The sequence below is a fragment of the Geotrypetes seraphini genome, chromosome 7, assembly GCF_902459505.1.
Source record: "Geotrypetes seraphini chromosome 7, aGeoSer1.1, whole genome shotgun sequence".
Classification (NCBI taxonomy): domain Eukaryota; kingdom Metazoa; phylum Chordata; class Amphibia; order Gymnophiona; family Dermophiidae; genus Geotrypetes; species Geotrypetes seraphini.
Genome location: NC_047090.1, coordinates 173540457 through 173553568, shown reverse-complemented (window position 1 = coordinate 173553568; position 13112 = coordinate 173540457). Strand labels below are relative to the sequence as shown.

The 13112-nt window shown below is 45.7% G+C and overlaps 1 protein-coding gene across 4 annotated transcripts in view; it reads right to left on the bottom strand.

Annotated features, from left to right (window-relative positions):
- Positions 1-12859, bottom strand: part of BTBD7 (BTB domain containing 7) — a 151347-nt gene extending 138488 nt beyond the window's left edge. Inside the window, exon 1 of one of the 4 annotated variants that reach the window (XM_033951773.1) lies at positions 12503-12859. The gene's annotated coding sequence lies outside the window, so the exon portion shown is untranslated. Of the gene's footprint in view, positions 1-12161; positions 12329-12389 lie in introns of those variants that run through there. The other 3 variants (XM_033951770.1, XM_033951771.1, XM_033951772.1) reach the window with 3 other exon arrangements.
- Positions 12860-13112: the final 253 nt, after the last annotated feature.

Sequence of the window (13112 nt, the reverse complement as noted above, 5' to 3'; positions counted from 1 at the left end):
TGTCCTTCGGCCGCACACTACGCTCCGGCGGATCTCGCGAAGCCGGGTCCGAGGGAACCACCGAGGTCGAGGCCGTGGGCGCCTCGGGAGCCAAGGCCCCGGTACCCGAGACCGAGGTCGCCAACTGCGGGGCCACCGGGGCCGAAGCCTCCGAGGCCGAAGCTGCCGAGGCCGAAGCCTGGTGCAGCTGGTCAATGGCCCCGGTGAGCTCCGAGGCGATCAACGCCCGGAGCAATTCCTGGAACACGGGGATTGACATCCCCTGCGGCAAGACCTGCCGCTGCTCCTCAGAGGGCGACCTCGGTCTCGAGTATTCCCTCGGGGCAGCGGACGATGGCAACTTGGGCTTCACTGAGGCGGACCCACCCGCCGACGAGCCCGAGGATGGCTTCTTAGATGGAGCTGAGGAGGGAAGCGGAGACTTACCCGAGGCCTTGGAAGAGGGCAGCTGCTTCGAAGGCACCGAGGCCCGAGGCGACGCCGACGGTCCCGAAGCTGAGGCCGAGGCCGATGTCGAGGCCGAGGTCAAGGCCGGGGCCGAAGCCGAGGCCGAACTCGAGGCCTTCCCCGGCGGGGACTCCACAGAGAAAAGTTCCGCCATGCGGGCCTTTCGGCGTTTAAGCGCCCGCTTCTGAAAGGTGGCACACTTATCGCAGGATGCCGTCGGGTGTTGGGGCCCCAAACACCGCAAACAGCACCTGTGCGGGTCAGTAATAGAAAGGAGTCTTTCACAGCGCCCGCACTTTTTAAAGCCCGTTACGGGCCGGGACATGGGCCCACAAGCGAGCCGGGAACAAGCGAGGTTCCTCGGCCACGGCTACCGGGAGCCCCCGGTAGTAACGAATACGAAGTTTTTTTTTTTTTTTTTTTTGAAAAAGAAAGAAACAAAGCAAAAAGAGACGAAAAAACGCAGCGACCGTGCGAAAAACCCCACACAGCCGCGGCGACAGAAGGCAAATTTAGCACAATTTCTCCACAGGGCTTCTGGCTCCGCGGATGAAAAAGAACTGAGGACCACGAGGTGGGGATGCGCCCTCTAGTGGCAAGAAGGCTAGCACATGCGTGGTGCAGTGTGCAAACTTGAAACTTCTAGCAAGTTTGCTTGAAAAGCTGTCCGCGCTGGGGCTCCGTAGATGACGTCACCCACATGTGAGAATATCATGCCTGCTTGTCCTGGGATAATGTCATTAACAAGTAATCTCGCCTTCGGTGTCGAGTATAACGTGCGTAACGCTGTGGCGTACCATCCCGAAATGCCCATAAAGTTCAGTACTTCAAATAGGAATGTCTAATTGACTTGGTCAAAAGCTTGTGCGGCGTCCAAGCTAAGTAATAGCATCAGGGTGTCATGAAATTGTGTATGAGCCAACGATAAGAGTGCCTTGCGAACGTTATGTACCGCCTGCCTGCCTTTTACAAAGACCACCTGTGTTGAAGCGATGATGTTCGGGAGAAGAATGGCTAGTCTGTCAGCCAATATTTTGGAAAGAATTTTAATATCCACATTTAATAAAGAAATGGGACGATAGGACTTGGGAGCAGTGCCGTCTTTACCTGGCTTCAAGATCAAAGTAATTAAAGCCTCGTTTGCTTCAGCGGGAAAGTGTTCATCCTGTATTACCTGAGAATAATAGTCCCTAAGGAAGGGACTCAGCTGCCCCGAAAAAAGCTTATAAAATTCTGCCGTAAAGCCATCCAGTCCTGGGGCCGAGAAATTTCTTTGATGTTTAATAGTTGTAACAGTTCTTTAGGAGTGATGGCTGCATTAAGAAACTCAACATCAGGGTCAGAGAGTGGCATTAAGCCAGTCTGCTAAGTAATCCCTAATGAGGGGATCGGCTCCCGAGTCCTGGCGACCATATATCTTCTGAAAATGAGCTTTAAAAATCTGCGCAATGTGTGCTGTAGATGTCCCACATCATCCCTCAATCCCATTATGTAACGATGTCCCCGGGCCTGTGTTGTCAATCGGGCTAATAACTTCCCTGCGCGATTGCCATATCGATGGTAGCGGTATTTTTGATACAGAAGCATTTTAACCGTACGTTCATGTATATAGGAGTTAAGGGTCACCTCCACTGAGATCAGGTGCTCCCTAGATGATCGTGTAGGGTGTTGTGTATAGTGGCGTTTGGCAGTTGCCAATTCCTTTTCCAGCCTAATGATGCCCCGAGATAACCGGCGGTTCCGCGCTATAACATAAGCTATACAAGCTCCTCTGAGCACTGCCTTAGCAGTGCCCCAGAACAGAGTCGGGTTATTACAATGTTGACCATTAAAGGTCAGAAATTCTTCCCATTTAGTTGTTAAATAAGTTTTAAAATGGTCATCCGAAAATAAATAACTAGGGAAGCGCCAGCGTACGGGTCCCCGGAAGCCAAAGCCCACGTTCGCATCAATCCAGATTATCGCATGGTCAGAAATTACTGCTGGATCTATGACCGCTGCATCCACATTTAGGAATGCCCTACTCATGGTAAAAATATAATCTATTCTAGATTGTGTGTTATGTGCCCTGGAGCAATGAGTATAATCTCGTTCTGTTGTGTGTAAAAGCCTCCAGGGGTCGACTAAATCTAAAGTGGCACAAAGGTAAGGTATGCCTCTAGTTTGGGACGAGCTCATGCTTTGTCCCGGCCCAGAACGGTCACAGTTCGGATCTACAACTTGATTGAAATCTCCTGCTAAGTAGACCGGATCTGTAATGCGCTCTAACAGCATTACTGTGATACCCTCGAAAAAAGAATGATCATAAGTATTAGGTGCATAGATATTCAAAAGATAGTATGTTCCTACCGTCATTTGTAACAGTACATATCTGCCCTGTGTGTCAGTGTTAACCACTCTCGCTGTATATGGTAAGGACTTACGGATTAATATCGCTACCCCCGCTCGCTTTTGTGGAGATAAGGCTGCATATACTGCGTCCACCCAGGACCTCCTCAATTTCTGATGTTCTATCTCCATCAATCAGGTTTCCTGCAGACAGGCTATACCAACTTTATTTCGTTTTAGCTGTGTTAAAATTTTTGTTCTTTTAATAGGGGAGGTGATGCCAGACACATTCCATGAGGCTATTCTCAGATTATTAGCTATTAGGTTTAAGAAGGGCTAATACATGCAAAAAAATGTACATCTTGGAAAAAGAAACCGCCCCAGGTTCCCAGCCACACCCAGGGCAGCCATAAAGCACTCAGGACCTGCCCGAGTGCCTTCAATACATTAAGTGTTTTATCTGGCAAGAATCTCACAATAGCTTCTAAACCCTCACTCTCTTGCGTCCAAATGTTACTCATAGACATATACAATAGCAAAGGACTCCCCCCCATTCAATCCCAACCCCCCCCCCTCCCTTCCCAGCCTATCCCCTTTCCGCATGGTTTTGTGGTCACAACTGAAGGTCCGCCCTGGGGCGGTCCTAGAGATGTGAAAGATCACAAAACAATGCCACTCCAGGCCCCGAGTCGCCAGTAGTTCAAGAATAATATATCCATAGTGTTAGCCTAGAACAAGGAAAACATATAAGCTACAACTTATCCTCAACATACTATCCCATGAATAATAATAACTTAACATGAATATGAATACCAGCTCGAACCATGTAGCAAACAATAGTGGGCGTAGATTGTGTTCCTGTTCCCCCACAATTGAGGGCCAAGACTTCCAATAAACTCAGATCCAAAGTTCAGCAATCAGATGGGAGTATGTGCAATCTCATACCATTCTCTCAGTCATGTTAGGTCCGACTGGGTAAGCACATGGGTATTCACATAGAGAGCTGCTTCCGCTGCTGCATCAAAAACATGCCATTGCCCCTGATGGTGTATGCGCAATATGGCCGGGTACAAAAAAAGGAAGCATACTTTTTTCTCAGCCAAGGAGGCACAAATCGGGTAAAAGTGCTTCCTGCGCTCTGTCAGGGCAGCTGAGTAATCCTGAAAGATGCGAACCTCCGACTCTTCAAATGTTAAGGTCTCCCGAAGATGTTTATATTTGCGCAGAATTTCAACTTTGTGATTATAATTTAAGAGTTTGGCTATGACCATTCTAGGCCTCGCCTCCCGGGCCTGTTCCCTGCCCAGTCAGTGCGCCTGTTCAAGGCGGATGGGTCCCAAGCCCTCTTGCAATGAAAAGGTATTTGTCAGCCATACCTCTAGGGCTCGTAGCAGCTTCGGGCACGCCACCGTTTCTGGAATACCCAAAAAGCATAAGTTGGACCTACGTGAGCGATTTTCCAGGTCCTCCAGTCTCTCCGCTTGCTTTTGGGTCAGGGCCTGTAGTTCTTGTAGTGTAGCGGCATGGGTGCTCTGTATGTCCTCTAATCCTGAAACTCTGGTCTCCAAAGCAGTTGTTCTTCTAGTCGTCTCTGTTAGCGGATTTTCCACTTTTAAAAGTTGTTCGGATAATTTATCAATGCTGGGCTGCATAGCCGCTGTTACAGCCTGGGTGAGGGCAGTCAGCGCCTCCGGCGCTATTTGTTGGATTGCCGGAGTGAGGGTGCCCAGCGCCATTTTGTCTCCGCCGCTCTGCGGGCGATCCCGACCTTTTTTGTGCAGGCGGGTTGACATCGGCGGCGTGGGAAAGGACAAAAATCTGTCCATGCAGTGGGTACTCTAAGCGCTGCAAATCGCTGACTTCCGGCGCTCCTCCGACTGCTAATAACAGGGCGAATCGGGATCCGGGGCCCGGGAGCTCAGGCAGCGTGTGTCTGCCGCGGCTCAGAGCATCACGTGATCTCGTTGATCTATCTTTTAAATGCATTGAACAAGCAGGCTTGTCATTTACTTTTTGTTCTTATAGTTATTAATTTATTATATTTTGAAATATAAAGCAAGCAACAATGCTTGTTAAGCAAAACAAACAGAAACAAAATACAAGGTAATATAATTGCAAGTAAAACAACATATAACACTTCTTCTTAGACCCCCAACTTAAAAAAGCAGAATAGTGGCCCAAAACAAGGACTTATATATCAAGCAAGCAAATCGTTATGAAAATAGGCATTAACGGGTATACTCCTCTATAACAACTTATTGACCAATCTGACCCTTGGTGATCTTCTTTAGGTCCAGAAACGTCCGCAAATGGTCTGGAACAAAGAATGTGTGCTTCAATCCAAGATATTTAATGAGGCATTTACATGGGTATGCTAATTGAAAATTTGCCCCCAAATCCTTGACTTCTTGCCTCATATTTAGAAAGAGTTTCCTCCTCTCTTGGGTTTCTTTGTTGACATCAGGGTAAATCCAAACCCGTTGACCCATGAAAGGAGTCTGTGCGTTCCTGAAATACATTTTCATTATAGCATTTAAGTCTTGTTGAAACACAAACGAGGCAAGCAGAGTCGCCCTCTCCTCAATTTGCACCGTCAATGATTCTAAAATCTCTGAAATATTTCCTAAGTCCGTTTGGGCCTGAACATAAGGCTCCATTACAGTTGCTTCAACACCTTTTTTTTTTTTTTGGAGGAGTTGGTAAATAGTAAATCTTATTTAATGGAGGAAACATTTCAAGTGTGAAGTCTAAATTCTGTGTAAGATAATTTCTAAACATTTCAACCGGTGATATATCCATTGTTTTGAGGAAATTCAGTAGCCTTAAGTTTAGTCTCCTATTATAATTTTCCAGTTGTTCTATCTTTTCATGTGTCATTAGTTTGTCTTTTATTAAAGTTTCATTGACAGATTTTAGAGATATGATGTCCTCATTAACTTGAGAAAACTTCTGATCTGTATCTTTTTTATGCCATCTACAGTTTTTACTAAAGAGTTAACCATGCCTACCAGGTTTGCAGTTTCTCCTGTGGATTTCTGAATTGTTCCTTCCATTTTCTGGAGCAGTCTCCAAACGTCCACAAGGGAGACCTCTGAGGGAGTTGTGGTAATATCCTCAACTCCTAGCTGTTTTCTTCCCACCGCAATACCAAATCCGGCTGTGCTTCCCTCATGAAGGAATGCTCCTGCAACCGCTTCGGTATCAGGGCTTCCTTCAAGCTCAGGAGTATCTGATGCAGGACACGGAGAAATAAGAGAGGTCGGGAGGGGAGAGAGAAACTTCCGGCTCCGGCGTGCCCACCAAGTCCTGAGGAGGCAATGCCACGGCCCTCCTCACTCCAACTTCAAGAGGAGATCTGGCGGGGAAGTCAAGGGTCATCTGGCGCATCGGCGTAGATGAGTCCGAAGATAAGGGACCCATTCGGACTGTGCCTTTGCGCTTGGTATGAAGCATATTGAAAAGGAAGTTCAAAAATCTCGGAACTCAACCTTAATCCGCTTAGCACACTGCCGCCATCTTGGCCCCGAAGTAGCACCTTGTTCTTATAGTTTACCTCGACCCTGAAGAAAAGTTTCCTTGTTGAAACATGCATGTTGGAAGGGGTGAAAGAAGAACTGATCACCACTAAGCTAAGTGATGTTCTTCTAGTAACAACATTAGAGAGAAAAATTTATAAGTTTAAAAGATAAGTTGATAAAAAATATAAATATAACACTTTTAGTAGTTTTATAGAACACAAAACTTTAATAAAGATTGGACTCATGAAGAGTTTAGCAACCGACAGTAAAGTGGTTGGTTGCAGTCCGAAGGTCCATACAAATTAAAAAATATAAAATTTAAAAATGAACACTACTTAAGAGTTTGAACACATCTGAATATAAGATGTTCTGCTGTTGAAAAAGTTACAATAGATAAAAAGACCTAAAGCATTACAATTATATTGAACAAACAACAAGTGACATATATACTTAGTGGATATACTTCAAAGCATATTTCCTTAGGAAAGCTAAATTTAGCAAGATATTTGATAATATAACTGAAAAATTAATCTAACATTTTACCAGGGATCAATACAATAAAAAAACATAGTAACTAGTAGATGAAGGCAGAAAAAGAGCAATTACTAATGTTCCCGCCAGGGTGCATGCAAATTGTGTTTCATGTGATCAACAAGTTCTAATAACCAACAATTTTTGAGCAATGCATTTCTGTATATAACACAAAAAAACCCATCACAACCATCACACATGGTAATTGAATTAGTTTAATTAATTGTTATAATTTAATTTTGTTTGAAGGCCAGGTCAGTATTTCTGTGAGCGACCATGTAAAATGAAAGCACAGTTACTTACCGTAACAGGCGTTATCCAGGGACAGCAGGCATATATTCTCACATGTGGGTGACGTCATCTACGGAGCCCCAGCGCGGACAGCTTTTCAAGCAAACTTGATTGAAGTTTCAAGTTTGCTATGCTGCACCACGCATGTGCATGCCTTCTTGCCCACTATAGGGCGCATCCCCACCTCGTGGTCCTCAGTTCCATAGCCAGCAAAGAAGCCATCCCCGGGGAGGAGGGCGGGTTGTGAGAATATATGCCTGCTGTCCCTGGATAACACCTGTTACGGTAAGTAACTGTGCTTTATCCCAGGACAAGCAGGCATGATATTCTCACATGTGGGTGACCTCCAAGCCAACCAAAAAAGGGCAGGAGGGAGGATGGCAATTTAGGAAAACAGGTTACGCAAAACCGACTGGCCAAACCGGCCATCACTTCTGGACAAGGTATCCAGGACAAAGGATGTTCAGTTAAACAACCTCGAGAGGAACAGAAAACAGCAGAAAGCAATCAGCGATGACTAAAATTCATGGTTTGGAATTCTGTCTTCCATACTATCCATAACATAAGAACAGAAGTGGCACGGTTTCAACAGCTCAACAGTATTAACAAGTGTAGTACATCAAGACTGCTATTAACTTTAAGCACTAAAGTACTGTAAAAGAATAAGCTGATCTTTGACAAATTTCACAATGTAAATAAACTTGTCTTGATGGGGAAAACCAAAATCACTATCCATCACAAAAATGTTAATGCTACCTGGCACCATTTCTATATGTAATGAGTTTAGCCAGGCTTTATCTGTATCTGCAAGTGGTCAAAAATGCATGCACATTCCACCACTGATCTGCCCCTGTGTTGTCAACGTTTAGAGGGTCCCAGTTGCCTTAGCATTCGCATCCCACCCCACTTCATAGCACAAACACAGCTGCCCTTCTTCCTCTTGCTGCCATCCAACTTGTCTTCTGGACCCACTAATCCTTGTGAGCTGCAGGCAGCAGTGGGAGGAAAAGGACAACAGATTTGTGCCATCCAGTGAGAACAAGTGCTGATGCCCCCCCCCAAAGTGTTTTACAGGTGTATTAGTTATGATTAATGCTAATATTCAGGTAGGGCTTTTTGGAGATAGTAAGCAGGCAATTGATTACCTGAGGTACCAAACCAAGTGGACGCCATGATACTTTTCTGAATCAGCAAGTATGCAAATACAGTACATAAAAGCCTGGAAGGGAACAGGGTGCCAAAAATACTCCTGCCCAGGGAATGTTTTGTTCTGTATATAAGAAACAACTCATGTGGCCTTAAAACTTAGATGCAATGTCATAAAGTTACCACCTCTTCTAGATTCCTCACTCCTATACTAACATATATACCAGATTAAAAAAATAAAATCCAAAAATTATTATTTTTTTCTTAGTATTAGCTCAGTGTTCTGCACAAATGGGCTATCCCTTCCTACCAGCAGGTGGAGGTAAAGAGTGAGGGCCTGATGCTCAAAAGGTTTCCATGCCAGTAAGACTAATTAAAGCAGCTCCTCATAGCACCACTGAAAACTCTATGCAAATGCATTACAAGGAGCTCATTAGTATTCATTTTCTTGTGATGCACAAAAATGGAACATCTCCCTCCCATCCCCATTTATGCTGAATTTTTCCCAGCAGCTCTGGAGTGACCAGTAGCTGCTGTGCGTGTGTTGTATACTCACACAACACACGCACAACAGCTTGTCCCCCAACACTCCACACAAAGCTAAGCAGGTAGTCCCTGCTCTCCCTGCCAGCTTATCGTGATCATGGCCATCAGCTGAACTGGCAGGACTCCCTGAAACCACTTCCCCTGCTGCTCAGCTGTTTAGGGGTTTCTCCTACTGCTCAACTGATTACGGTTTGGAGCCTGATCAGCTGAGTCAGCAGGACTCTCAGAAGCCACCAATCAGTGGCTTCAGGACTTCCCCTGCTGTTGAGCTATTTGGGGCTTCCCCTGCCACTCAGCTGTCCACAGCTATGGAGCAACAATCAACTGAGCCAGCAGGAAAAGCTCTGATCAGCTGAGCAGCAAACGAAGCTGCAATCAAGACGAGCTAGCAGGAGAGAGACAACAGTAGGACAAAAAAAAAAAGAAATGGAGCAGACAGGAGGGATGGGGGGAGGAGCTGTGACTAGCGATCTGCTTTTCTCCACACAAATAACATTCATATGATTTGCATACTATTTGTGTAAGCATATAACTCTGTAAAAGTAAATCACTCCCAACACAGTATTTTTTATCGTGTTGTTGGAGTATTGTGCATCCTGCCCTGAATTCTACCATTGACATCACTGGATAAGTTGAGAGGCCCCCCCCCCCCCGGAAGACTGCTGCATTTTTTTCTACCTTCAGCAGGCAGTAGGTTGCTATTCGGTGCCCCTCTGTCCCTGGCCTAGCTCTCTGCTTTGCTGGTCACGACCACGCAGCATGGTTAAGGCTAGGGCCACTCCTAGGCTTAAGGGCAGTTGGCTCTCAAAGGGACTGCGAGGATCTTCAGAAGGATCTGAACCAGCTGGAAAAGTGGGCGAAAAAGTGGCAGATGAATTTTAACATAGACAAATGCAAGGTGATGCATCTGGGTAAGAAAAACAAGGAACACGAATATAGGATATTGGGTGTGACATTAGGCAAATGCAAACAAGAAAGGGATTTGGGGTACTGATAGACAGGACCCTAAAGCCATCGGCTCAATGCGCGGCAGCGGCAAAGAAAGCAAACAGGATGTTGGGCATGATTAAGAAAGGGATCACGAGTAGATCGGAAGACGTCATAATGCCACTTTACAGAGCAATGGTCAGACCATACTTGGAATACTGTGTCCAACACTGGTCTCCATACCTTAAGAAAGATATAACTCTGCTGGAGAGGGTGCAGAGGCGAGCCACGAAACTAGTCAAAGGTATGGAGAATTTGAGCTACAAAGAACGCCTCGGAAAACTGGGACTGTTCACCCTCGAAAAGAGAAGACTGCGAGGGGATATGATAAGAGACTTTTAAAATATTAAAAGGATTTGACAAAATAGACCAGGAAACAGCATTACTGACTTTTTCAGATGTGACACAGACAAGTGGCAGCAGGTTCAGGACAAATGTCAGGAAGTTCTGTTTTGCACAGAGAGTGGTGGGTGCTTGGAATGCTCTCCCGGAGGAGGTTGTGACGGAGACTACTGTTCTGGGTTTCAAGCGCAAGTTGGATGCACACCTTCTTGCAAAGCATATCGAGGGATACGGGAAATCCGAGTCTCCAACAGGGAGCACCTAACTGGGCCCCGCGTGTGCGGGTCGCCGGACTATATGGACCTAGGTCTGATCCGGTGAAGGTGTTTCTTATGTTCTTATGCCTAGTATAGCACAGAACTTGGCTCTGCAGCCCCCAGTTTGCACCCGATATTGCTATTGGCTATGGCTTCAGATTCAGTCATCTGGGACTTTGCCCAGGGATGTGGAACCCCAACCTCCACCACTGCCTTGCCCGGCACCCCTGTTGGGGTGGTCATCCCCAGACTCCCCTGCAACCATAGGTTTCATTTAAAAAAAACAAACCAACCCTGTTAGTTCTTCCCTGTTTTAGAGAACAGAGCTTATTTTTGTTACTCCTACTCTGTTCAGAATATGTTTGTATGAGCATATGTTTATATAAATTGAGGATTCTTCTGTGCATGAACAATTTTAAGGTTTTAGCTATATCAAAAAGTTTGGGAATCACTGATCTATAATGTCAACAAGCCCAACAGAAAATAAAATGCTTCATTTTTCCAACAGCTCTTTAAAGACCAGATTCAGGAAAGGGAAAAAAATATAATGAAATACATTTAGAAAACAGTACTACTGTATTTTGTACAGGGAAGAATAAAAACTAAAATAAACTTTTATATCACAGGTAAATCATAAATGAATAGCCTGTTCTTGCAAGACGTGCTGAAAAGTATTGTCCTCTACATTACAGCAAGTCATTTGGTTAATATATTTGTGACTCACTATGAAAAACAGAAACTGCTTCTACATGCTGGCAACTCATTATAATTTATTTAGGTCAGATGAAAAGTATTTTAAAAAAATCATAAGTAAACATCCGGAATGAAGAAAACTAAAACACCTAAAAAGACAAACATTCAGCACCAATTACTGAATAGAGCACACTTTTCTTAAGAAGAATGCATTATTTGTATAGTGCATACTCTCCAGTTAGTGCACACTTGGCAAAACAACATTTGCTTCAAATGACAACCCATTCCTAATTTCTCTTTGCTTTTAAAAAGCTTTTCTAGTATAAAAACATGCTAATATATTACTGCCATCAAGGAACACCTACTATCAATTAGACATTATTTTAACAGATTTTATAATGTGACTTGGCAACAGTCTCATTGGCTGTGAAAGCCAAGACCCAGATTTTATCTGTTTAGTTTAGGCCAGGCCTATTATTCAAGTGGGCTACACAGATAATTCATGATGTATAGGTTACGGATGATCTAACTATTTATTTAAATGGCCTGTTACTACTATCCATACAATTTCTAACAATGTAAGTATGGAAACAGGTTAGCAACCCAGATGGGCCCACTCCACTACAAAAAGAAAAGATACTGGCCACCTGAATTTTATACAATATTTTCCTGCAATCTATTATTCAAATGTAATTTGCTCAACTAGTTCTATTAGTTTTTATTATTTTTAATCAAAAGACATACTCAAATTGTGCAACACAAACTCTATTTTTGCAATAAGTGGCCTAGAAAGGCAAGATGACAGATGCTACCCAACTAAAGGCTGCTGGGACCACTGTCATCAGAGACATTTGCAAGAATATTTATTATCTGGATTCATCTCACATATTTTAATTGTAGCTGGCTGGAGGCCAGATATTCAGGGACAGTACGTACTCCCCTGTCCTCAGGGGACTTATAATTGGTAAGGGATGTCCAAAGGAGGAAAAATCAACCCCGTGAAACAAAATCTGCAACAGTTTTAAGGGTCCTTAAAAGGTTTCCCCAACCCCGTCTTAAAATGCATACTACATACATCTTCCGTAAGCATCAGCAGCCTCCCCATGTGTCCCGGAGAAGACGGGCAATAGCTGTCCCTAAGGGGCAGGAAACGAAGCTCCTCACTGCCCGTTCTCTCCGGGGCAGATAGCACGGAAGCAGCGCTCTCCCTCTGTCACGAGAGCTTCCTCATCCTCAGACGCTTCCCAGCAGCCTTCAGACAGTTGTTTGGGGATTTTTTTTTTTCCTCCTTGTTGTTGTTTACTTCATTGTGTGGAGAATCGGACTTTTATCGCGCCGTGTAATCCTCTAAGGCGCGCACGGGAGAGACACGTCTGTCTCGGGCCTGTTCGGGGGGGAAGGGCGACAGCTACTCACTCGCTCGCTGACGGACTCCCCCGTCGGCGACTCTCTCCCCCCTCCTCCAAGTCAGTCACCGGACCGCACGGACCCGCCGCTCCGCGCTCCCCATGCTCTCGCGCCCCCGGGGGAAGGGAGGGGGGCGGGCGCGCGCGCGCCGCGGCGGCCCTGACGCGTCCGTTAGCTGCGTCCGGCGGGCTCCTCGCGCCTACACCCGCAAAACTCCTCGCTCGCGCTCAGCCTCCCCGAGCCTCGGCTCGCTTCGCCATTTTTCCCCTTCCCCCCCCTCCTCCCGACTTTCGTTGACTGACGTAAGACGCGGCTCTGCAGAGAAGGGCGGGGCCCGCCAGGAGCACGCTGGTCACGTGACCGCACCCGCCGTCGTTCTAGGTGAAGTCGGGTTGAGCCGGAGGACTGTTCTGACTGGTAACAGCTCCCCCCCCCCCCTTACCGCGTGCGGTGGCCTCGATCTCACCTGACCCGAAGGAGTACCTTGAATGACAGTTGCTGACGTCACCAGAGCAATGACCTGGGTTTTCAGTTCATAAAAAAAGAGCTGTTGCCGCTTAAAAACATACGTTTGATTTTTTTTTTTTTTTTGTCGTCGAAGAAAGGCGTCTTTGAAAGG